General features: G+C 34.3%; 2 long non-coding RNA genes across 6 annotated transcripts in view; both read left to right on the top strand.

Moving 5' to 3' along the window:
- Nucleotides 1-25,149, top strand: part of LOC135299989 (uncharacterized) — a 180,322-nt gene that overhangs the window by 100,070 nt on the left and 55,103 nt on the right. For 3 of the 5 annotated variants that reach the window (XR_010361842.1, XR_010361841.1, XR_010361840.1), the window contains exon 2: nucleotides 19,171-19,241. The exons of the other annotated variants lie outside the window; for them this stretch is intronic. This is a non-coding gene — a long non-coding RNA (uncharacterized LOC135299989). The remainder of the gene's footprint in view (nucleotides 1-19,170; nucleotides 19,242-25,149) is intronic. 5 annotated transcript variants of the gene reach the window in all.
- LOC135299987 (uncharacterized) lies at nucleotides 3,143-7,256 on the top strand. Its single transcript, XR_010361838.1, has 3 exons — nucleotides 3,143-3,267; nucleotides 5,176-5,334; nucleotides 7,050-7,256. It is a non-coding gene; the product is annotated as an uncharacterized LOC135299987 (long non-coding RNA).

Below are 25,149 nucleotides of genomic sequence, written 5' to 3'. Positions count from 1 at the left end.
CAAGTCATATGTCTCACTTAGATTTTGGCTTTCTGAGGAAACACAGTTTCAACCTTTTCCTATTATTGCATTATGTCAAAATGCACTGTCACTTGCTGCTCAGCTGCAATGTTAATTAATTCATAACCTGCTTTCATGACTTGGAAGAAAACTATTCGTACCCAATCTGTTCTCATCGGCTTTTTTTTTTTTTTGTCTTCTAACGTCAAGATGAGTTCAGGTCAAAAGACAGAAATGGATACCTAAGTTTCAGAATCCAGAAGGAAATTAATTAAGGCTCCTAAAAGCTGTTTCAAAACAAAGAAAAATCTGTTGTATGAAATATCTGATATATCATGGAAAAAGACTTTTAATGTATCCTTCTGGACTTAAACTATAACTACTTCTGCGAGAAATGTATATATTCAAAAGCTTGTTTTGAGAATGCATGGTTTTGAGGAAGTAACAGTCATTTAGGAAAATTGAAAATATCCATGTGTTTTCAAACGTTAGCTTTCTTAAAAGTTAAGTTATCAATTTATTGTAAAGATCACAATTCTTTTAATTTTTCCACATGTGCAAAGTAAGGAGACACATGATTCTGGTGCTTGTGGGTCCCCTTCCAAATCAGGATATTCTGTGATTCTAAATAGCTGCTTTTAAAAAACTGTTAGGAACAAAATGCCACCAAATTTGTATAATATCAATTCCCATGGATTTTATGTACTTCAGAAATCTCTTGACCACCTGACCACTTCTGAATGGGACTAATCTGCATATATATAGTCTAAATGAACATGCTTAAAATATCTGAGAGCAGGTTTCAAATAATCTAAATTAACATTCCGAGAGAAGGTTTCAAAAGAATATTTTTGGGGTTAGTCTTCCAGCCTTCAATCATTTTTGCATTTTGAAAATCAGATGATACATTTTTCCTTTAGATTACGGTAAAAGAGGTAATCTTCTTGTATGAAAAATAGCTCCTGTATATAATGGTATTCCTAACTCCTTCTTTCTGCACAAGCCCATGAGATAACATGACCTTAAGTTCCTAATCAATAAATCAGAACTGCTTTTAGATAGCATATGCTTCATGACATTTAAAAAGAGTGGCAACTTGAGTGTTAGGAGTGGCTTCTCAGTATCATTTCTATACTTACCAAAATTCTTCCCATAGAAAGGAAGACAGATTGACTTTATTTCTGCATAAGATTTTAATTTTCTGCTCACCTTTATTTCACTAGTAAGAAGGGGAAAATGATGATGTCTGTTTTGAAGTCCCAATAACCCTCATTTATGTCAATAGCAAATTTAACTCTATTAAAGCTTTTTTGTGTTTTTAGCCGCTGAAACACAATCCAAACACTGAATGCAGCCCAAAGGCTTGACTTTTCTTAGTACATTTTACAGATATGTCTGTGTGTTTCCCACTGGGAACTTTAAATAGCAGGCAACTAATTTTTAATTACTCAGTGCTGCAAGTTGGATTCTCGTGGCATAGTGTCAATTAGTAGGAAACAAGCAAACTGCAACTTTTGACATTGCAAAAGTTTTTCCTCTGTCCACTGAGAGTTGGTAAGCACTGAAAAAGAAAAACATTTTCTCTCATTTTGCTTTGCTTGAGCCATTTTTCCCTTGCACAAACTTAAACTAACTCTGTGGTTTCATTTAAATGCACAGTAAAGACAACGGTATCAAAAAATAATGTTCAGCTGCTGGGCTTATTCTAAAAATGTCAGTCAAAGCACATAAACCTATTAAGACACAGCTAAGTAAATTAAATGTTACATTCTGCATTCAGTGAGGTATTCTGACATGCTGACATCTTCTGACATCACAGATTTTGGTATAGAAGAGATCTCTTGAGATCATCTGGTCCAACTACCCTGATCAAACAGGATCAGCTACAGCTGGTTGTCCAGGATAATGTCCTGCTGGGTGTTGATTAAACACACAGATTGAGACAGCACAACTTCTCTGGGAAGCCAGCATTTACTGGTGCATGGGATTATTCATCCATAGGAAATTTGAGGATGATTCACGTCACATCACTACAGATAATATAGACTTTATACAGAAAAATAAAGGCATCAAGCAATAAACATAACTTTTATTTGTATGCTTCCCCATACCTCTAAATTAGAAGATTTGGGTGGAGTTCTTTTCCTTGTAGTTAAAAAAAAAATCTCACTGTCTAGAATACAGAACATTTAAGGAGGTTTTAAAGGTTGCTTTTTTATTTTGTTTTATGTTATCTAATATGATACCATAAAACAAAATAAAATCCTGTTCATATGTACTACATGCTTTAGGTCAAAATACATATTCCTCAATAATTGGCTGCTTTCAACCTAATCATGCTAGGTAACTGTCAGGAAAAATTATTTCAGTTTGGTTACTAATGTTTGCTTTAGTTGGGGTACTTTCATTTAGTGTTATTAGCAAATGACTGAATCGAGTTTTAGATTTGTCTTGGTTTTAAAAGTGAAATCATGTGCTGTATGCATTATCCAGAGAGGACATTTGGCATGCCCATAATGTGTTATGGTGTGCAGGAATATTTGTATTGTCACAGAAACAACCAAAAGGAGTGGAGTACAGCTGTGCTATCAGCCTGCTGTTAGGGATAATCTGTCATCTCTGCTTAGATACATGGCATTTCATCATGCAATGCAGCAACAACCTTTGTTTCTGTCCTATGGCTGAAAAAATGTCTTGAATTACATTCACTAAAAGACAGGATTGGGGAAAATAGAGGTAATTATTTTTGTTGTCCTTATTTTTGTGCTGGTTCCTCATTCCTCTGGGGAAAGTTTTGTGAAACTCAATGTTTTGGAATCCTTAGAAATACAGTGGTGAACATTAACGCAGCTTTCATAAACAGTTTGTTTGCTTGAGAGGAAAGTTTTATTGTTATTGGGCTGGTACAGGAGAGCAAATCCATCATTATATTTAATGGACCAGTGTGTCCACTTAAAAAGGTCTGTCTTCTTTTGTTATTTTCCAAACTGGAAATGTATTGTGCATTTTAGTCTAGGGACAGGTCAGGTATGAGCAGCAGAAATTCATAAGTTACTTATTTATTGACCTGAAAACAATATATAATTGAGCCTGCAATGTAGACCATGTTTCAGATTAATTTTTACAATTAATTGATTTTTCAGACTCTTCAAAACGAGGACTTTATTGGTAATGTAGACCAGAATTGGAACGAACTGTCATTCACTGGTATAGCATTAACAAAGCAGGGAAAATATGCAGCAGCAACTGAAATCTTTAATTTCCAGGGTATGTTCACTTTCACTCTGAATACTAGTTAAGAAGATAGCCTGGCTAAATATGTGTTCTTACACACTTTTCCTTTTCTCTGGACACCCCTACACATAAAGTATACACATAAAAGGCATCAAATGTTGTGAACAGGTTGTTGTATATTGTAACTAGGTAGCATATGAATTATAAATATACTTAAAATGCTGCTGACAGCTTTAAAGAGTTTTCAGATATTTTTTCAGTATCCATATTCTTTCATTCAAGTTTTGGTTTTGCATGTTTCGTTTTTGGAAGCTTATGAACATAAAGAAAATTTCCAAATTTAAAAGCTCCTACCTCTATAACCTGTTCATTAATGCTACTTCATAAACAGATTCCATTGAAAACTTCTTCCAAAGCTGTACTTTCTGTAAAGATTTCTAACAATTTGAACAAGTGTGTATCTTGAACAATGCTTTGCAGTTTTGGGCATGTGAATTAAAATACTATGAAAGGAATGGTAAATTTATAGGTAAAAACTGTCATTAGTAAAAAAAGGTACTTTTTATTGACAATATTAATAGGGTCATAACTTCTCTGTTTCTTTTTAGGAAGTGAATAAAAAGTAGGAGTGATCAAAAGCAAGAGACATGGCTTTGATTTTTATTAATCCATTATTATGTTTGTTTTACCTAAATGGCATCATCAGGCAGCAGAGTTCTGAGTTGCCTTTTGCTTTGGCATTCCCCTTTGAAAGGGTCAGTGGGTATACGAGGTATTGAACAAAGGGTAGACCAATCCTGGCCAGACTTATATGATTCTGAATCCAAATCAGACACAAAGAGTGGTTCTCCACCTTTAAAAAGAGCACTGATGAAAAAATATAGTTCATGAGTCTGAAATTATTTTTACAATGTGGGAGGTGGAGAGAGAAGTAGTGGAAACTTCACTGGAAATTTGAGTGAAAGTGCACAGTATCCCATTCACCACAGGGTTAATTAAATTAAAATCTCTGGTGGAATAATAGATGTACTTTGTCAAGAATTTAATGGCAAAATAAGCACAGCAATTACCATCCCCTGATATAGTCCATACTTCTGAATAACAATAGCAAAATAGTGTTAATTAAACATTAGTGCCTTCACATTTCATTGTTTCTACAGTCCAGAGGTTATATTTGAAGACATCTTATGTAGTTATTGGACTGCCTGGTTCCCTTTATATCAATAGTCAACTGGGAGAAAAAAGTGTTTCTTTCATATGTTAAACATATATAAAGGTATCTTTGATAATTAGAAGCAGTATGCAAGGTGAAATCACTATCTAATTCTCAACAATTCTTCAAGCTTAACATGGAAAATATAGACTAAAAAAAGAATATTGATTACATGTCTACATGATTGCCTATTAAAATCAAAGAAGTTTTTATTATTGTGTTCATATAAACCAATAACAATATGTGTATGAAATGCTGACTTAAATTTAAAATGGAAGGATTTGTATGTATGCTATCATAATGAGACAGATTTTTCACTAAATTGGTGGGGAATGTTCCATTAATATTTTTGAAACAATAAGTTAATATTTAGATCCTAATTAAATTTAAATTTTTGTCCCTCATTGTAAATATTACCTGTAAATTACTTTCAAAAACAGTGACAAAAGTAAATAGCATACTTCATTGTGATTTTCCTTTGAATTCTTTGACCTAGAAATGTGCTTTAAGTATATTTTTCAACACAAAGATATCAAAATTTAGGATTAAAATATCCTGCAGGATTAGTTCTTTAGCTTTAAAGTTCTTTAACTAAAGTTTAGTAGCTTTTCTACAGCAAGAAGAGTGAACATGTCTCCTCTGTCAGAGTTGCAGGCAAATGTCATCACCCTTTAGGTGGTAACAGATGCAGATCTACATCTTTTCTCAGATATTCTCCCTCTCTGTAGCAGGTGACATCTTTAAGAGCACCAGAGGTCATAGAAAGGGGTAATGAGACCCATTGACAGAGTCAGGACTTACTTTGAAACCTTGATGCTGGAACCAAAATTTTCAGTTATTGTTATCATTTATCAACATTATCAGATCTGGAGCCTGAGTAAATGCAGGTAACTCAGAATTTTAAAGTGTCAGACATTTTTAATTTATACTGTACTTAGTGGGTGATGAAGTTTCATGAAATAACCTTTATCAACTGTGTCTATATGTTTTGAGAAAATACAGCCATAAGCAAATAACACTAAGGCATCAGTCCAAGTTGCTTAGTTAAATGTAAATGAAGACACTGTAAGCACAAAGACTTGTATTAACATACAAAGAACAGTATCCTTCATACAGATTATTTGCTGATCACAACCAATACAAAGATCAAAGAGTGACATTCTTTAACCAGTTTTCTACCCTCTCCAAAAAAATTCCTAATTTATTTGACAAAGCAGAAAATACTAGCTTAAACAAAGCCAGGATCAGATCTTTGCTAAGTTAAATCATTTTGACTTAATAGGAGACCCATAAGTAGCAAAGCCACCAGGAGCAATAGCTCCTGGTGTAAGAGTGATAGCAATCAGCTGGGCCCAGGAGGCAGTTGACAGAAGATGTACACTCATGTCCAAGCTATAAATATAGGTTATGGTTCCCTATCAAATTCTTTTCTTTCTCTACCATTGCTTACAGGTGTCTAAGCCATTTGATCTGACCTCTAGCTCAGTTTTCCTAGATATAAATCACATCTGCTTGCACTGGATTTTTTCCCCCTAGTTTTATTTGTTTTGATTAGAAGGTAATGCAAAGTTTCAGCAATAACACCACAGGAATTTATAAAGCTATATGGGACTAGTTGTACACAGTTTAAAACAAAATGAAAGCAAATTGTGTATTTCAAACAACTGCTATTTGAAAATAATTTTACGAGATTATTTTATTTTTCTTGACATTTAAAGATGCTGACAAAGCATTAGATCTAATATTACAAAAGTAAGGTGTTCAGAAGAACTGGTTCAAAAGAAAAAATGCACTTTTCCATAGATTTGTAAAAGTGAACAAGTCTTGAGATCATGATGTATATATTGTCCCTAATTTATGTGATTAATTGACTCTCATGTAACAATTCTAATCTTATCAATATATAATTTTCTAAATTTTTATGCAAAAAATGTGTAGTCTCTTAAGATGCAGGGGGTTTAGGGTTTTTTTGTTCACTGGTTTCTTTTCAGGTCTATTTCTAAAAGTCTGAATTCAGTACTGTAGAAATAAAAAAACCCATTCCTTCTAAGTTTTCGCAGGTGACAACAAAATGTGTGTGTTCTCCAATGAGTGGTAGGACCTAAAAACCATTAGGATACAATGTCTAAGTAGCATCAATAACTCCAGTGTTCTCAGAGCAAGCAAAGCACATTAATCCAGCAGAAAACAGAAAAACTGAATTCGAAAAATTTTATTTGTTCAGTTTTGTGGCTGGAGGAAAGACTATCTCACCAAGCTGTCTCACTAGATCAAGTGAGACAGATGATTTTTAGGTATTATAATATCAAATAAAAGATGTTGCTTTGAGACACTTACTCTTGCAGAGGCTTTAAAGGAAAATAAAGTAAGACATCCAAATCTGGTCTGACTGGTATAATATACAGTAAGATACGGGGTACTAGACCAACACCACAAATGGTCAGAGCAGATAAATAAAACCCAAACCCTGTGTTTGTAGTGACTTCTTATCTTTTATTAACTATACTAAAAGTATCTATTAAGTGGGTTGTATCCAGATTGCTTGTAAGAAACAGTCTGGGTTATTGTCAATCCATTTATTTTCCTTCTGTTTTCCTAATAGGATTAAGACCTGAGAAAGAAAACGAGCCACTGTAAAGGGTGTGTGGAAAACGTATGAGTTTTGAACCTTAATAGAGTACCAGGCTCCAAGTTACAGATCTACTCACAGAAATCATGATCAAGAGAAGTGCACAGTGATTCTTGTAAGACTGACTAATGAAATCAGACTTAGAAGCAATCTCTAAATATGCAGATCTAAATAGATCTAAAACGGGATTTATTACTGATGGTCATTTATTAAAGACTGAAAGTTTCCATTCTCTGATATTAAGACTGTAAAAAAAGGAATTGAGTTTTTCATTTGTATACCTTTACATCTTTATACCTGAGAAGGAAATCTGGCTCAGGCTTTTACTTTGATAGTCCTTGGATAAGAATATAATCCCAATCTTCAGAATTGATGCACATTTTGATTTCTCCTGACTAGCAGCACTTACAGCCATCTGTTAGACTGGCAGTACTCCTAGGCCAAGATTCTTCTGCCAGTTTAAAAATGGCATAAAAGAGCAACTAGTGGAAAGAATCAATTAAAAAATGGTGTGAAGGAGCAACTGGTGGAAAATAAATTTCCAACTCTTCTCCCTCTTGTGGTAGCTTTCATCAGATATCTCTAAAATTTGGTTGGGTTTTTTCTTCCTATAATTTTAAGTGTTTCTAGTTAACAACAAGGCTAATTATAGAAAGTTAATTGCCCATGTACCTCTTCAACCACTATTAATCTTAGACCTCTATCAATTTATTTTTGTCAGATTATGTTTGAGCTTTATTAAAGTTAAAAAAAAGGAAGGATGAAGTTTGAAAAAAATAAGGTGATAATTAAGGAAAGCATTAGGAACTTCGTGAAATGTTTATTTAATGGCTCAAGTTGTGTTTTGTGTTACAGAATCACACTTTTTTTCCCTTTTAAGTAAAGTAATAATCCATTTTATATATACATTCTGTGGCTCAATTTTACTTCTAAGAAATTGGCTTTAGCAGTATTCTCCCAGCTGACCCTGGGATGTCATGTACAGCATAGATTCTGAATAAGCACAGTGATTATTGAAGCATCCAAAAGAGTGTACTTCTGATTATATGAAAAGAGATATGCAAACAAATATTCTCCAGAGGTCCTTTGAAGAAAAAGGTTTATTCTAGACCTGTAGCACTGCAGAGCTTCAACTATAAAGCTTTTAGCTTTTTTAAACATTTTCAGAAATTGTTATGATTATTCCTTAATGTGGAAATCCTTCAGACGGTCATACATGGCACAGAGTGCTAAAAAATATCAGTCAGGCATCCACCATCTGCTGTCTGATTTAGCACTTAAAAGTAATGAATGTCTGCTGCTCACAGCAGTCACAGTATGGCCTCAGAGTGTAGGCAGACACAGTCACCTTTAAATCTTCTGTGGGGGACAAAATGCCAAGCAAGCTTGCTGGTATTGAAGGAAATGCTGGGAGCAGGAGCAACCAAAAATGTGTGACTATTGCTGATGAAAGTAATTTGGTTCAGAAAATGCCTCCACCATGAGAAACTTTTCCAGCTGTGAGAGGATGAATGCAGCATCTCTCGTATCCACAACTAGACTAATTTAATGTATATTCCATGGAATTTGACAGCATCAAATGTTTGTTTTGAGATTAATTCACAGCTTTGACTTCAATTAACAATATGCTCTTGCTAGGTTTTGTGCAGGACTCAGTTCTACTCTAAATTAACAACTCTTTTTGAAGAATTTCTGCTTTCAGTTGCATTGCATGCATCTTTTGGGAATGCCTGTATTTTAAACTGTTACGGTTTCCTGGGTTTATTTTTACAGAGAACTGTTCTGCATTCTTAAGTGCTTTATTTTCAGACTGTTGCATTTGTTCATTAATGTTCTTAATGTCCCTTGCTGAATCACTGTTGCACTTTTACTGTCTAATGTGCATCAAGCTCTCTCTCATCTCATGGTAATGAAAATTTGGGACTGTGACGTTGTACTGATGCAAATCAATCTGCTCTTTCTCTGTATACACTGGCATTAATTAATTGTTTTGTCGCTTATTTAATTGCTTAAGTTGTGCTGTTATGACTGATCTTATGAAATGGCAGTAGCCTTAAACAAACCTGTTAGGAAAATAATTTCATTTTGGGAAACAAAAATAATGAAAAAATCCCACTCCCTTATATTCAAAGATATTTTATTGTGTGACATTCCAAAAAAATTAATCAAATGCCTGCTCACTACAATTGGCTGCATAATTGGTTAAGTTATATTAGTTAAGTAGTTGTCCCGTGATAACTTTGTATATCTTTTATTTAGTGAGGATTTTTTGGGCTTTATTTCTGCCAGTTATTTATTGAGTACAATAATTTTTATTTGAAATTTGCTTCTGATTGTCTCATGATATAATCAATTTTAAAGTACAAATAATAGAGTTTATCTTACAGATGAAAGGAAAAATAATTTCCTATCATCTATTTTTAGGTAAGAATGATTTAAAAAGTTACATTTTCCAAGAGACTTGCACTAGGCCAGGAGAGTTGAAAGTGAAGTATAAAGGATGGAACGAAGACAAACAAAGGCATGTCAAAGATTAGTATTGTTTTCAATGGAAAAGATGAGTGGAGGCTGGGAGACAGTTTAGAGAGAGACCTAGCTGAGAAGTCAACTACTGAAGCTACACAGAAATACTGTCTGATTATATATAGCAAAATACTGATAGGTATAGGAGGTCCTGTGTGTAAGATAGCACAGATTCATAGTTCAGAAATCACTATGGGATGGGGATCAGTTCAGTTAAATGTGATGGACTTAGTTCTTGTGTACTGTGCCAGAGTATGCTTATTTCCAGAGTTTTTTATTTCAAAAGAGTTGTTATATCGCAATGAGCAAAAATTCCAGAATGCTCAGCTTTACTTAACAAGATATATGGCAATTAATATGACATGGAAAACATACGTGCTTTGGAAGATCACTTTAACCCTTCTGTGATTATGTATGGTCTTCAAACCAAAAATTAGCAGAAGAATATTTATAAGTAGGTATCTCTTGGCGTGAGAAACGGTCAGAATTTATTCTAATAATTGAATAAGAAGAAGGTCAAGCAGAAAGTGATTGAATATTTCGTGCAAGGTGGATAGAGACAGCTCTAAGTAATGCATGTGTAATGCAATAAATCATTGCTGGAGCACAGAGGCCGTATTTCTCAACAGTAGCTTGAAGCCTTGTATGCGAAGTAGTTGGTGGTCTAATGATGCTCCCAGCATAAGCTTTGTTCACTATTGATGTACCTCTTCCTTCAGATGAGAATCCATTGTTTCCAGTACTCCCCAGTAGCTTTACACCACCTTCAGTTAGTGAGCAAGCACTTTTCAGCAGTTCTTCCAATTTCTTCCCTGAAAGAAAGAGAAAATATAAAAGTTGATTCCCGGTTTTAATGTTTTGAGTTCTGAAAGACTAAACGGATTTCAGGTATGCACTCAATATTTTTATGGAAAAAAAATAGCTCTGTCCTCATATGTGTATTGGGAGTCTATGTAGGGAAAGCAGAGAATGGATGTAGTCTTACCAACATGAGTGATTATACTCCCTGCATCTAAATATATAGACCAAAAAGGCTATGCTTTCTTAGATACAATCTTAAGATGTCAATTTTCTACAGTATCTCAAACATTTGTATGTGGACATTTCTATGTCCCCAGAATAGGAGCAAATTAAAACATTTCATTTTTTTATATGACGGAGACTTGGAACACATGATGCATAACTCTAGACTTTGCTACACTCAGAGGAAAGATAATAATGCAGTACGTTAAGCTTTGTCTCTCATGTCTGTACCCTCATACATCATGTATATCAAAGGCTTCTGAGAGATCTAAAGACACAAAAATGAGTCCTGCTTTCTTGATGATTTTAAAAAAATAATTGAAGTGTGAGACTACTACTAATATGGTATTACTGCATTGGAAATCTGGATGTAGAGAGACAGAGAAGTCTCAGAATGTCATAGTATCGCCAAAAATATAGAAATACAATCTTTATCTTGTTGATAGTTTTCTTATTAAAAGAAGATAAAAGTGAAATTATTGATATGAGGAGACTCACTGTGGCAGCAGGAGGCAAAAAAAAAATTCATTCTTTTGTGAATAAATGCTACCTTCTTTAAGAATGACGGTGTCAATTTAACAAACTCAGAAATTCCCCTAAGGACTCAGTGTGTATGTAATTCTGCTTTTGGGTAGCTGATTTCCTAAATACTCCCTCTTTCATTCTTTCCTTCCTTCTTTCCTCCCTCCCTGTCTCCTTACTTTCTGTTAATTTATCTTTTTTTTTTTTTTAGCATACTTTCATATCTCTGCTGGTTATGTCTACAGATTTCTTTGACATGTCAAAGGAGAAATGAGCTCAAGTTCTTTAAACAAATGCCACAGGAAAGGAAGTGATTTACACTTTGGCTCTTGCTTATATACATTTGCTTTAACTGTAGAGTAGGATTTATTTAGACTGATTTCTTCCACTCTCTCATGAAGAATAATGCTCATATAGGGTGATATTTAGAAATTGTGGCACACCATAACACATTGATTCAAAATGATTACAAAATTTCACTGCAAGTACATATTAACCCGTTAAAGAGGAAATTATACAAATGTTTGCAAATAAGGCTACAGATCCTCTAATTTTATGTACTTCTATTATACTGTATTTTAAGCAACTACACATTCTAGAGAATTGCAAGACACTTTGGGTGTCTTATATAGTGCTGAAAGTGGAAAAATATTTACATCATTTATTTTTTTGTTTTTTCCTCCATGGGGTTCAATGAATTTGTAAAATGGCAGAGGCTTTTGTGACATCAACATTAAAAAAACCACTTCATTTGCATATCTGTTTTCCAAAAAAAGTAAACTAGCGATTTTCCAGGTGTAGTCACTATCCCATCACAAAATATATATCCTAAATATAAACTTCCTTTTTACATTTTTAAATGCATATTTATAGAATTATGTGTCAAAATTATAGATCCCAAATGACACGTGCCATCTGTAACTCTGTAATAAAAGTGTTTCTGGTTTAAATCCAAGTGGGAGGTGAAGGAGGCATTTGTAGTTTTTTCAAATCAGCTCCTGGTTTCACGATGACTGCATCTTCAATTTCAATTTTGAAATGACTGTTGCGTTGCTATCTCTCTACACAATACATTTCTGCAACAACAGGAAGCGAGCTGAATTCAGCAATCAGATAGCTTGTTCTCTTATCAACAAAGCAGATTTCATTATGAGGCATCCTTGTTTATCTAATTTCTTTCAGTACATACTGTCTGAATGCAGTGTCAGCCTCCTCTAACTTAGTATGTCTGCAACTGCCTGTGGATAAATGCTCTTCACAAGTAACAACTATTTTATACTTACATATATAGGAGTGTGAGAGTATATATATGTGTGGGTTTGAATATATATATGTGTATATAAAAAATATACTAAACATATTCATAGATATATACATCTGTGAATACATATGAACTTCTGGTCATCCTCCTCTTTTAAAGCTGTGAGAAGTAAGAAAAATAAAATCCTATGGAGGAATCATAATATAGGGGTATAAACTGTATTGTGACTGAAGTTTTACATCCTCCAAACTAACAAAAATCAGGATGGCAAGCTCTTTTACCTCCAAGCTTCCTCCCCGCAACCATCACTCAGATTTTTCAGCCATGCTGTGGCTAGGGCTATACAGGAGACAGCTCTCAGAGAAGGCAGGCCAGTATCCCAGTATTTTTATGATTCAAATAATTCCCATGGTGATATATTGGATACCTAAGTTGTTCAATGGCACATGAAAGATGGAGTTTGTTGTTTTCTCAAAAGACCTTGGAGATCCAAATATATTGTAACATTAGGTTACCCTGCCCTGAAAAAAGATTATGAACATAGTTTGTATTGCTTATCATAATTAGTTTTACATAATAGTTTCTAAAGATGTGGCTAATTGAAATGAAAATTGTTTGTGGTGAGTGCCTCAATTTAATGGGATTTTTTTTCTTGGATGAAAGTTTGAGTTTTCTGTGGGACTTCTTCCCACACCAGTTACTCACAGCCTAGGAAAATGGACTTGGCCTGCAGAGGTGCAAGGCAAAGTCACTGCTCTGATCCAGGAGGGCAGCAGCTTTAAGGGTAAGAGACAACCAGGGACTTGTCTGTTTCTGGACTTGTATGGTACTCCTCCACTTTTTAGTCAAGTTTCTTTCTTGTACATTTACTAGCAATGTTTTGGTCGTGCTTTTCACAACATTCTCATTGAAGCACTTGAAGGGAAGAAATTGTCATTTTTCCAACTTTAAAAAAAAGGCAAAGAATTTTCCCTAGTGTAATACAAACTTTGGAAATGCATAGGGTGTTTCAAACTAGAATTTTCATTCTCAGTGATTCTATAATTCTGGGTTATTAGACACTCCATAATTTCGAAGTCATTCCAAGAGAACTGTTTCTAAGGATTAAAAGACAGAGAATTGTTTCAAGGATTTAAAACTATTTACTCTCATTATTTAAAAATGAGAAATTAATGTCTGTTATCTGTCACAGCTACCATTAGATGTAAGAGAGTATTATTATTGTTATGCCAATATATCTTGATCCAAAATTTCAGGAGGAACCTGTCATGATATCTAGAACCCTAACAATAATTCTGCTAAATTGCAAATATTTGAGTCTAGAATGAAGAAAGGACCACAGACCAGAACCTTCTGATCCAGAAGCTACAATTAATATTTTTCCCCGTTATCTTAAGGTACCAGTAAATTTATTTAACAAATGGATGCCCTTACTATTTTAAAGGATGTAATTTGAAATAATTGAATTAATATTCAGTAGTTAAGCTTCTTTTGCTTGAGTTTGGCTGAAACAACATGTGTTTGGACACATAAATCTTCCTCTTTCATCTACCTGTATTTTGAAGCTACTGTAATTGTACTTTCCTCCATTAAATATATTGCTACACTTCCCTCTCAAAACAACAGCCAAAGATCATTTCAGCAGACTCTTAAGCTACAATTGTTTCTGTAAAGGAGCTCAAAGAGCTTTTACAACAATAATGGATGGAGAACAGCAGTTATTCCCAATAGCTTGGATGTAATTTCTGGCCTGAGAAAAAGAGACCTGTGTAATGTGAAAGTCCTAAAATGAAGCTGGGGAATGTATATTAATATTACTATACTAATGGAGTATGCTAATATTATTCATAGCTATTAATGTGATAGGGTGTTACACAGAGTGAGCCCCCAAAAGATGTAGGAGGAAATTTTAATGACTCCTGAAAAATCAAGTATTTCAGGCAAAGTAAGCAAAGTAAGCTCATTCAAGACAAAATTATTGACTTTCTGTTTATGCTTGCATTATGTGAGGTAACTGGTTTGTAAATTAATTGTAGATATGGCAAACTTAACGTCTTGTCTTAAGGAGTCCAAAAAGGGCTGTGTTTGTTTACTGACATGAAGGATTTTTTCCATTAGTGTTTGGTAAAAAAAAAAAAAGTTGATTAACCCATTATTTCCATTTCAGTGTAGTGGTACAGATAGATGTTTGGTTTTTTTGTTGTTGTATTTTGTGCTTCCTTAACAGTATTCTGTAAAGGTAATCATTCACCTTAAAACCTGTTACGTGCAAGATTTCTTTTGACAGCTACTACAGGGATCCCTCCAAATATGCAATGTCTCTTATTAAAACACCAGGAAATTTCTAGGGCTGCCTTTGCAACACTAAATTAAAGCATAATTTTGCTCACTCCACAGCCATTGTGTTTAGGAACCAAATTTTAACAGGAACAGTAGCCCTTCTATTCATGCACCAGGTATCAATCATGTATAACCTGTGAGAATCAGCAAATATCCTTGAGGCCAAATATTCCAGTCAGGTGCATGAAACACAAAAGTGGCTTTAGATATTTGCAGCTATGGTTTTGTTCAGGTGTCTGGTTCATATTTTAACACTAGGCTAGAATTACTTTGCCTTTCATTTAGTCTTCCTTCTAGCTAGCAACATGTTGTCTTTCCAATTTCACTTGGCATTTTGGTATTTGTCAATATCAAAGCAAGTCTAGATAAAAAAAAAAAAAACAAAACAAACAAAAAACCCCACCCCAAAACAAAAACACACAAAGCCCCCAAAAACAAAACAAAAAAACCCCAAACCAAAACAAAAAACCCACAGATTTTATTGTTTTATAAAATGTATGTTCTCAGGCTTTACTTACCTATTCATCCAAAAGAAGAAAATGTTTTACCTTATTAGAGATTATTTACCAGTCAAAGAAGATGTTTAAAACACACAAGGGAATTGATTTTGCCCTAGTGAAACAGAAGTGAGTCTTCAGGAGCTGTTTATTGATTTAAACAGTTTAGTAGCCATAATGGTCTAGAAAATATTACATAATAAAATGTATTATGTCTGCACAGAAAAGCAATTGCACTGGAATCTCTCAAATGGTAAAGAGAGTTCATTAGAAATAATAGGCACTTTTCCCCAAAACTCTGGCTCTCCTGATTAATTTTGCTGCTCTCTGCATATTGTTGCTGCTTCAGAGATATGAATTACTAGGACTTCATAGAAGATAGAATTTAGATTTTTATAGCTTCTAATCAAAAATTTGTCTTCTGCAGTGTTGTATGGCTGTGCTTAATAAATGCTGAATTCAATATATAAAGTTTCAAAATGATGCTTAACAGTAGTAGCTTGAATTCATTAGTGTTAAGTAAGCATTTGAAAGTATAATAAATATACTTGAAAACTTCTCAGCATTCCTAAACGGTTTTATGTAAGTACAATTAATATTGTTGCTCATTAGGATATGGTGTTAATAGAATGAAGGTATCTTGCAGGATATGTTGGTGCAGAAATTGTATTTTCTGCCTCCAGAAATGGTAGCAGGAAAGCTACCAATTCTTAGAAAGTGGATTATATCAATATAACCCTTTCCTGAATTCTCCTGTCTTCTTTATAGATTTTAGAGATGAAAGAGATTAAAAGCAGGATGAGGTTCCACGATTTTTTACTTAGTAAATCTTTGACTTACACTTTTTTTTTTTTTTTAAGCCTGGAAAATCTTTCTAAAAAGTAAAATAATAGATTTACCTATAGCTGAAACTATTCTTAATTATACTGACCTGGAAATAAAATTGATCTGCTTATGCAAAGCAAGGCAGTCAAATTTCAAATTGAAGAGATTATTTGGAACATATCTAAGAGTTAAACTCCAACAGAGGCATAATGAAGCCCCTGGTGTATTACAAGGAAGGTTTTGGCTAATCAGACAGAAGAAACTGATAATAAACTTGTGACTTGAATAGCCTGCCTCATATCCTGTATAATTTAGTGTGAGTTATAAAAGAAGCTGGTGAAGGGAAAAAAATCAGGATCAACAATTAATCATTAGAAAATGCAGATAAGGGTGTAGCAGACAGTGTCTGTCTCTCTTGGGACTGCAGTGTATTGCTTTCCTTATTCCACTGCTGCTGGCCTAAACTTCATCAGTGTTTACTGATCCACTAGAGAAATGCACTTGTTTTTCATAGGTCATAATGACCTTTAAGAGTTTGATTTTCACAATATTCACTGTAGATCTTAATTAAATGGATGATCAGAAAGATATTTAGGAGGAAAGATTTAAGAGAGAGAGGTTCCATTTAAGTCATAATTCTATATTTGTGGTTAATGTTAGGTTCCCTTGGCTGTGAGACTAGAATTGCATGAACAGTGTGCGCCTTATGTAGTTCACGTTATTGAATATTGTTATTACTAAATCTTAACATCTGTGTCTCTAAGCAAATCATTCAGGTTTGGGTGAAAGACTAATCTTCAAAACAACCAGTTTTCACTTTGTTAACTTGTATGTGCACATTGGACACTTGCAAATTATAGCATCAAGTTATGTCTTTATCCCTGGTTTCCAGTTCTAGTCTGGATTCAACATTTTGCTGTCTTTCCTATAACTGGTTTTAATAAAACAAACAATCAAACACAACATTTATTTTTCAAGTATTTGATATTTTTTCAAATGGAGTATTTCACATGTAAATTTGATTCTATTTTTTAAACACTGACAGCTAGGTGAAAACCCAGATTTGCTATTCTAAATTTATGGTAATCTTTATCAGATGAAACCTCACAGGTGAAGGACCCCCAAACATGAAAACCCATACTAAAAAGCAGTCTCTTCATTCATAACTCTTAATATTTAACTTGAAATCTTCTGATGTCACTCTGTACCAGGTAAAGAACCTTCTGTAGCTGGAAACCATTTCCCTATGCACTTGTTTAACAGAAAGCTATCAGGTCACCCTCTGTTGAAAAGATAAATACTAGAAAGAACACCCCAAATACGAATCAGTAGTATAGTGTAGGCCTCTGTCACAAGCTCTGTGGTCTCAAATCACTGTTGAAATACCACCAGATAACACTTTACACAATACCTTCACAACCCAGCATGGTTTTTAAAACACATCAGATCAGGCCACGCTGATTACTCTAAGTTTGACAAACCAAAGAAATACAGCATGTAATTTGAGAGGCTTTTTTGGTTATTTTTTCTCTGAAACCAACCAGTGATTGTATGGAACAGAAGGTTCAATGGGTTACATCCAGATTATTTCAGGTTTTTCTAAGGGAGTAAAGGACATAACAGCAAATGCAAAAAACTGAGATCAGAGGAAAAAATTAGAACTCTGTCTCTCATCTTTCAGAGGGCCGCCATAACCTCTTTTGCTTCATACATTTCTTCTTCACAATGACTAAAGTGGGAATATATAGAAAGTAGAAGGGCATTTTACCACACAAAATTCTGGAATGACAGAATTCAAGTGTATTTAGAGAATAAAACTTTTCACATCAGACATAAAGTGGGACCTTTTTACAATATGAGAGTTTGGGATTTGGGTTTTTTTCTTTTTATCACAGAACAGAAATCAATGAAAACAAGCCCTTAGGTCACATTTTTGAAGATATGTATTTGGAGTGAGTCTCTCCTACTTACTAGCTTGTGTTTCTTGTCAGAATGATCACTGCAGGTACTTGTATTTCTGCCTTTTCTGCCAAAGGTCACTTCTTCCCCCTTCCTAGTACCAAATTAAGTGAAATGAAATTTGCCACTATTTTCTTATGTTAGTGAAATTATAAAGGTTATTAAACAGTAGGGAAATCTGTGTGAAATAATGATTACTTTGTTTTCTGATTGCTCTAATCTGTTGGTAAATACTGAAGTTTTCATGCTTGGGATATTAGTGCAAGAGTTCACAATATTCTACAGACTCTGAAAGAAGGTGATATTATCCCTGTTACTTATTTTCCTTAGAGTTTGACAAAGGTTTCTGTCACAATGGAGTTCTCAATGTGCCTGATTTTGGAGTGGTGAGATTTGGAGTTTTTTTAGTTCTTAAGAATATACTGGAAAATTCAATTGAAACTACCAGCATTGACAGAAATTAATAAATCCTTAGTGAAGGTAATCCTTAGCTGACTGGCAGTCTCAAACGTCAGGTGAAGGGTATTGAAGTCTGTGGCTAGCTTTAAAAGTTTTCAGGGAAAAATTAAGTGAAAATTGAAGTTCCCACAGACCTTTTTTCTAGTATGGCAAGGTTTCTGATATTTCATTTCATATTAAAACAAAATGAAACATGCCCCCAAAAAAACCAACAAAAACAAAACAACAAAACCAAACAAATCCAAACAACTACTAAACTGCAAGACTGTATGTGTTTTCTCAATTGCCTTCTTCGTTAACAGCCTTGATGAACAACTTCTCAATTTACTGCTTTTTGGAGTTCTTGGCAATGCATCGTTAGTCCTGCTGGAGCTATTTTAGTTGTGAAATGGGGAAAGATACAAACCAGGTTCATTGTTCGAGGGTTTTTGTGTGACAATGAGACATATACACAGTATGGCTTATTTACTGTTGCCACAGTGGAGGGAATATTCCAAGTTCTAACGTTGCATACATTGACCTAAAACTACTGAGTTCAGAAGTTTCCCCTCTATCCTGAATAAAAATCCTATTTATTATACTTTGCATAAAAGAAAAAAAAAAAAAAAAGAAAGAAGTATAGCTGGAGATTCTATTTTCAGAAACATTCCTGTTAATTCACACTCATGAGAATTTTCTCTAACAGATCCTTCATTAGTCTACTCTTTATCATGAGCAGAGAAGAGAATTAACCTAGGAGAATCAAGAGAAACTCCTGTAAGTGAATGTGTATTTGCAATTAATGAGTATTTTAAAACATTTTGTTTTCAAGTTAAGAATTAGTAGTAAATATTTTATGTTGTCATCATGTGTTTGTTTATTAAGTTAGAGGAATGAAAATATCTTGAATAGCTTTCATTCAAAACATACCATATTTTCTGGCTAAAAAACACCCAAAACAACTAGATGTAGACATATTTAGCAATGCATAGACTGTGTTTTGAGTGTCATGAACAAAACCAGGGCACCAAAAAATCTTTTTCTTGCTTGGGGCTTTTTTGCACCCTTAACCTCCAGCATCACAACAGTGTAAAGGTCAACTACTTCCCAGTGTGTTGCTCCTTGGGTTTAGTACACTAAGGTTTTATAATGAGATCTGAGTTTAGAAATTAATATGGGAAATTGGTACAAATGTTGTCTTGCAGTGTTAGTCCTACAGTTTGTTCAATGTCAATGTAATAATTGTCACATTTTTAATCAAGAGTAAAAAAGTATCTGAATCTTAAAATTTTGCCCCAACATTATGGAAAAAGCAGTAATATTTACTATGTACTTCTCAGATTATTAATTAAATTAAATACAATGAAAATATTAATTAAGTGTATAATTTCTCTGCAGAAATCTTTTGTTTGCAAAAAAAAAAAAATCTCACTTATATTCTGCTCCACATTTGATTGTATTGATGAGTTTTATAACTATGCCAGAATGCTGCAGTGGATTGTTTCCTTGAATTCAGTCCCATGCCATCTGTTATATTCTAGTATTACTAGATATCATGGAGTAAAATGCATTTGGAGACTAGGTTTGTACAAGAGATCTCTTAAATGTATTTTGCTATCCTGTTTGTGAGTTATTCTGAGAGGTGTCCACTAAAGAGAAATATTTGATATTGAAATTTTTGCTACCACTCCTGTTGTAATTATTCACACTGTTTTAGATGTTGATGTTTTCAAAGCTGAAATTGTGTCTGTAGAATTACTGTAATTTATTATCTTCCCCAAATGGTTTTTTTTAAAGTTTTTTTCCACTGGACTGTGTTTGACTTGACATTTTATTAATTTTTACTTCCATGATTTAGAAGAAATGGAATGCATTGCATGTACATGATTTATATTTAAAATATATTAGTTTATACATGTACTGCACATGAATTACATCACACAGATTTACATGTGTAATACATCTATAAATACATTTATAGTTTAGAATATTTCACATATGTTTTTGATTTTATGAGGCACCTTTTTATTAATTTGATTAAAAACTTTTTCTGAGAGTGTAGCATATTTTCTTTACATCTTGAAATTGAATTATACATATGTTTTTTCCCTTTTCATTGGTGAAAACTCATATAAAGGATTTTCACGCATGGAGCATAAAAAAGCTTAACTAAATTGTATTGTGATAGCTCCCAGGTACTGCAAAAATCATTGATTTCATAATAGAAATTACAATTATACTTTTCCTCATTAAAATATTCTGCAAAAGCCTAACAGTAAAAAGATCTATTGTGTGATTATAATGAGACTAACATTTTTAATTTGATACTTTTGTTACTCAATTTGTTTTGTTTTCATTTTGGTTCTTTAAGATTTCTGATGCATGCTGTGTTATATAATTAATATTTTTATTCACTACATAAAAGAAGTAAAAACAAATATATGTTTTAATTTGTGAATATTAACAGCCTAGAAAGCTATGCTGTACAAACTGCAGAAAATATCTCCCAGTGTTACACACCTTAGACATGTTAAGGAATCTTTAGTCTTCTAAAGATTTACTGCTACTAGTTTATATTTTCTGCTTAATAAAATAGTTTAAAAAAACCCCGTGATTATCATTCTGTCACACACATAATATATACCTTCAATAGGTTACTGGACTGGTTCTTCAGAAAGAATCTTGAAGTTGCTTTTTCCATCTTTGGAGGAGTCAGAGCTGGGGAAAATTACAGAGAATGGCTGTATTAAGTACATTTCTTGCATTACTTGCACTAATACATGGCATGAATTTCTGTTCCACGACTAGAACCTAACCTGCCAAAGGCTGAGTCTTTTAGTTAGAGCTCTGTAAGCAAATGCATTCTATGCAGTGCAACAAAATCTTGCATGCTTCAGAAATATGTCTTGTCTTAGAAATGGGGCATGGTAAATAAGTAGACTAGTTTAGTAAGAAAATGCAAAAGTTTGATTTTCTTTCTGCTGAGAGTGTCTGTAGATTCCATGCCTGAAAAGATGCTAAATGCGAGTTCAATTCACAGCATTGTGATAGTTTCTTTTAAGTCAGGTGTTTTAGTGAGGTAGAGAAAGAAAGGCTGTGATACTCATATTCAGAAAAGTCTATAATTTGATAATTTTAACATATTGATTGAAACATTAGTGATTTAGAATTCTAATGCTTTCTTCTTGTACAGAGTCTCAACTGTTAAAGATCAAAACAAAAACCCCATTTCAGAGGAGAATTAAAATAGCTGTTCCTCTTACCAAAATTTTCTTACACTGGTATAAATACACACAGTCCTACTGAAAATAATAGCTATTCTAGATTTAAGCCAATGGAATGATGCTCAGACTCTGGACCAGTACCCCACATTATTTTATTTACATATGTTCATGCATTCATTTTGATAGCAAAAGCCTTGAAGTGGGAAAGAAGGCATCTGAAAACATATACACTGCATAACGGGAGCAGAAGTAGCACACAACGTGAACTGCTGCTAAAATTATCTTTCATCTTCCATGCTCTGCTTTTCTTAATGGAAACATTGGTTAGTGGTGGTAGTGCAAGGAAAGGCTTAATAAATGTTTTTCTATGTAAATCTATTCAGGATTCTTTTGGATTCTTTTTGAAAAGAACATAAATTGTAATGCCTGGTGCAATGTAAAAATTTGCTTGTAGACAGTGAGCACACACAGAGAAATAGCATACAGACATTTTCAAACACAGCAGTATTCTGACAGAGACTGGATGTTTTCAACTCATTACATTTTACGTAACTATTGCTTTTGTGTGCAAATAAAAATTTCAGCATGATTAATAACTTATAAATATATTAATCAATATGTGCACATCTTGAAAGAACATAGATTAGAAGTATGAAACTGAGGTTCTGCTTTAAGCAAGTAATTAAATGTGTTTTATCTCATTTAAGTTCAAACCTAAATTTATGCCTGTATTTATGTGTTTGTCAAGGTAAAGCTTAAATTAATATGACAAGTCCTCTCAGAGAGAGCAGAAGTGTGTTTGACTGCCACATACCAGAAAGGGAAGCTATTAGAGTCAAAGCACAAAGTTAGGAGAGAGAAAAGCAAAAGTGGATGACTGAAAAGAGAAACCTGTCAGATGAAATAAGGTAGAGAGAAAGCGGTATGGATTATGGGGGAAAAAAAAAAAAAAAAAAAAACCAAACAAAAAACAAATGTCCTCAGAGAGACAGGCTACAGTCCACAGGGAGAAATGTTGCAAAGAGTTTAGAGATCATGGAATTGACTCTAAACTGAGTTTTGGAAGGCAGAAAAATGTGCCTGGTGTGCTGACATCCTGATTGTTTTCCTCCAGACCTTTCTTAAATATTCAGACCAAGTCGTGTTCATTTTTCTTTTTCCCTTTTTTCCTATGCCAGTCTTCCTCTCATTCTTTATGTGTCTTGCCCTTTCGATGTTTATTTCTTGATTTTTTTATATAATCTTTTCAGCCATTTTTTTACTCATGAATGCTTTCTGGACTACTGAACATATCTGATGTTTTTAAATGAGGGAAGGTTTCCTGCCTGTGTTAGAAAGGTTGGAACTAGATGACCTTTAATGTCCCTTCAAACCATAACCATTCTGTGATTCTACAATTCTCTAAGGTTGTATGCAAAGATTATGCAAGATATTGTAAAAAGTCATTGGTGTTGAGCAGTAAAAATCTGAGGAAAAAAAAGGGAAAACTGTGTTATTCCTAAAGGCAACCACTGTTTTCTTAGCTAAAATTACTGAAGGGATTTTGAAAATCTGAAGGGCAACACATAACTTCCCAGAACAACACAAAACCCTTCATTTAAACCCCCAAACACACAAACAAAACATTAGCCATATCTAAACAAAAACGTACAATCTAACTATAAAGAAAATTCTTAGGAGGGAAAAAGGATCAGTTAGAGCATAAGTTCTTACTTTGGGTTTGTCAGAGTATTCCCTCACTAGAAATTTCCAACCATATTAAAACCTTTGTATCTCATTATCTTCCACTTCTAATTGCAGACAACACAATTGCTTGTCCCAACATTTACATGGCAGTATCAGCACCAGAAAAGCTAGGTGTTAATGATGTGAATTTTCTTGCTAGGTTATATTTATTTGGAATAATGTTTAATTTCAGAGGCTTAAGGTGAACTTTGAAAATAGATGCGCTTCCTTCTATATCTGGGAATTCTTTTTAAATCTGCCTGTCAAAGTGTTCTGGTCTCAAATATGTCTGGCATGTTAGTACCTGCCAAAATTGCTCCATTAGTCGTTGTATTAAATACATCTTTTTACTATGAACTGATTGAGTGCACTCTTTGTCCTCCAGATTTTCCCTTTCTCTTCCTACCTATTGCATCTATTTCTTCAATGAAAGAATGCACAAGGCATTTTTCCAAGCAAGAGTGAATACATATCTAACTTGAGCTGGACCCACATCAACAAGTACCTGTAAGAACTCTGAGCCCTTGATTGTGATAAAATGGTGATTAGCTTCTCCAGCTGTTGCTTTAGCTAGAAGTATTTCCCCAGTACCTGGAAGACCTGTCAGAATTGCCTTCTTTGGAATTTTTGCTCCCAGATTCCCATATTGCTTGGGATTTTTCAGAAAGTTAACAAAATCCATTATCTCTAATTTTTCCTCTTCACATCCAGCTTTATCTTTGAATTTAACAACTATTTCATTCTTAAGGACTTTGGATATGGTTTCACCCACACTGAAATGGGGTGCCATTCCCGTTTGAGCCTGAAACACCAAGGTTTTGTGTTCAATCCCTCTGTGGGTCAATCACATAAGAGTTGGATTGCTGATCCTTCTGGGTCCCTTCCAACTCAGAATGCTCTGAGATGCTGTGACTTAAGCCTCAGGACCCTGATGTTTAAAGAACCCTAATCAGGACTGTAGGCAACAAACTCCAGGGAAATCAGTCATACCTCTCTGATGAGCAGACTACAAGCAATCTATTCCCCAGTTCTTTCCCCAGATCTTGCTGCTTTTTTGTTTCTCCAGCTGTACCTCTTGTTCCATTAGCTTTACTTCCACTGGGAAATTATTTTTCAAATTGTTATGAGGAATGAATGGGGGAGCTAGGATTATTTAGTCTGGAGAAATGAAGGCTCGGGGGAGACCTTATCACTCTGTGCAACTACCTGAAAGGAGGGTGTAGCCAGGTGGGGCTCAACCTGTTCTACCAGCTAGAAAATGATAGGACAAGAGGAAATGGCCTCAAGTTGTGCAAGGGGATGTTTAGATTAGATATTTAGTAGCATTTGTTCATGGAGAGGGTTGTAAAGCATGGGAATATGCTGCCCAGGGAAATGGTGGATTCACCATCCCTGGAAGTTTTAAAAAAATCCATGTGGATATGGAACTTGAGGAGATGGTTTAGTGGTGAGTTTGGTGTTTGTGCTAGATAGATGGTTGGACTTGATGATCTTAAAGGTCCTCTCCAACCTTAAAAATGCTGTGATTCTATGACAGTATAACTGCAGCGGCTACGACTGGCCTCTGGGTCCCCGGCTGCTGTGGGCAGTGCCGCCGGCAGTACCGAAGCGGGAAGGGCACTCTCCCGCGGAAAGATTTCCTGGGGAGAGCGCTTAAGGCGAAAAGCCTTTAGGAGAGCGAGAATTCCCGGAGCTGTCTGCAGTGTAGTCAGTCTGCGTCTCGCAGGAGAAAGACA

This window comes from Passer domesticus, chromosome 4, assembly GCF_036417665.1.
Source record: "Passer domesticus isolate bPasDom1 chromosome 4, bPasDom1.hap1, whole genome shotgun sequence".
Lineage (NCBI taxonomy): Eukaryota > Metazoa > Chordata > Aves > Passeriformes > Passeridae > Passer > Passer domesticus.
The sequence above is the reverse complement of the archived record's forward strand: the minus strand, read 5'-3'. Positions and strand labels throughout refer to the sequence as shown.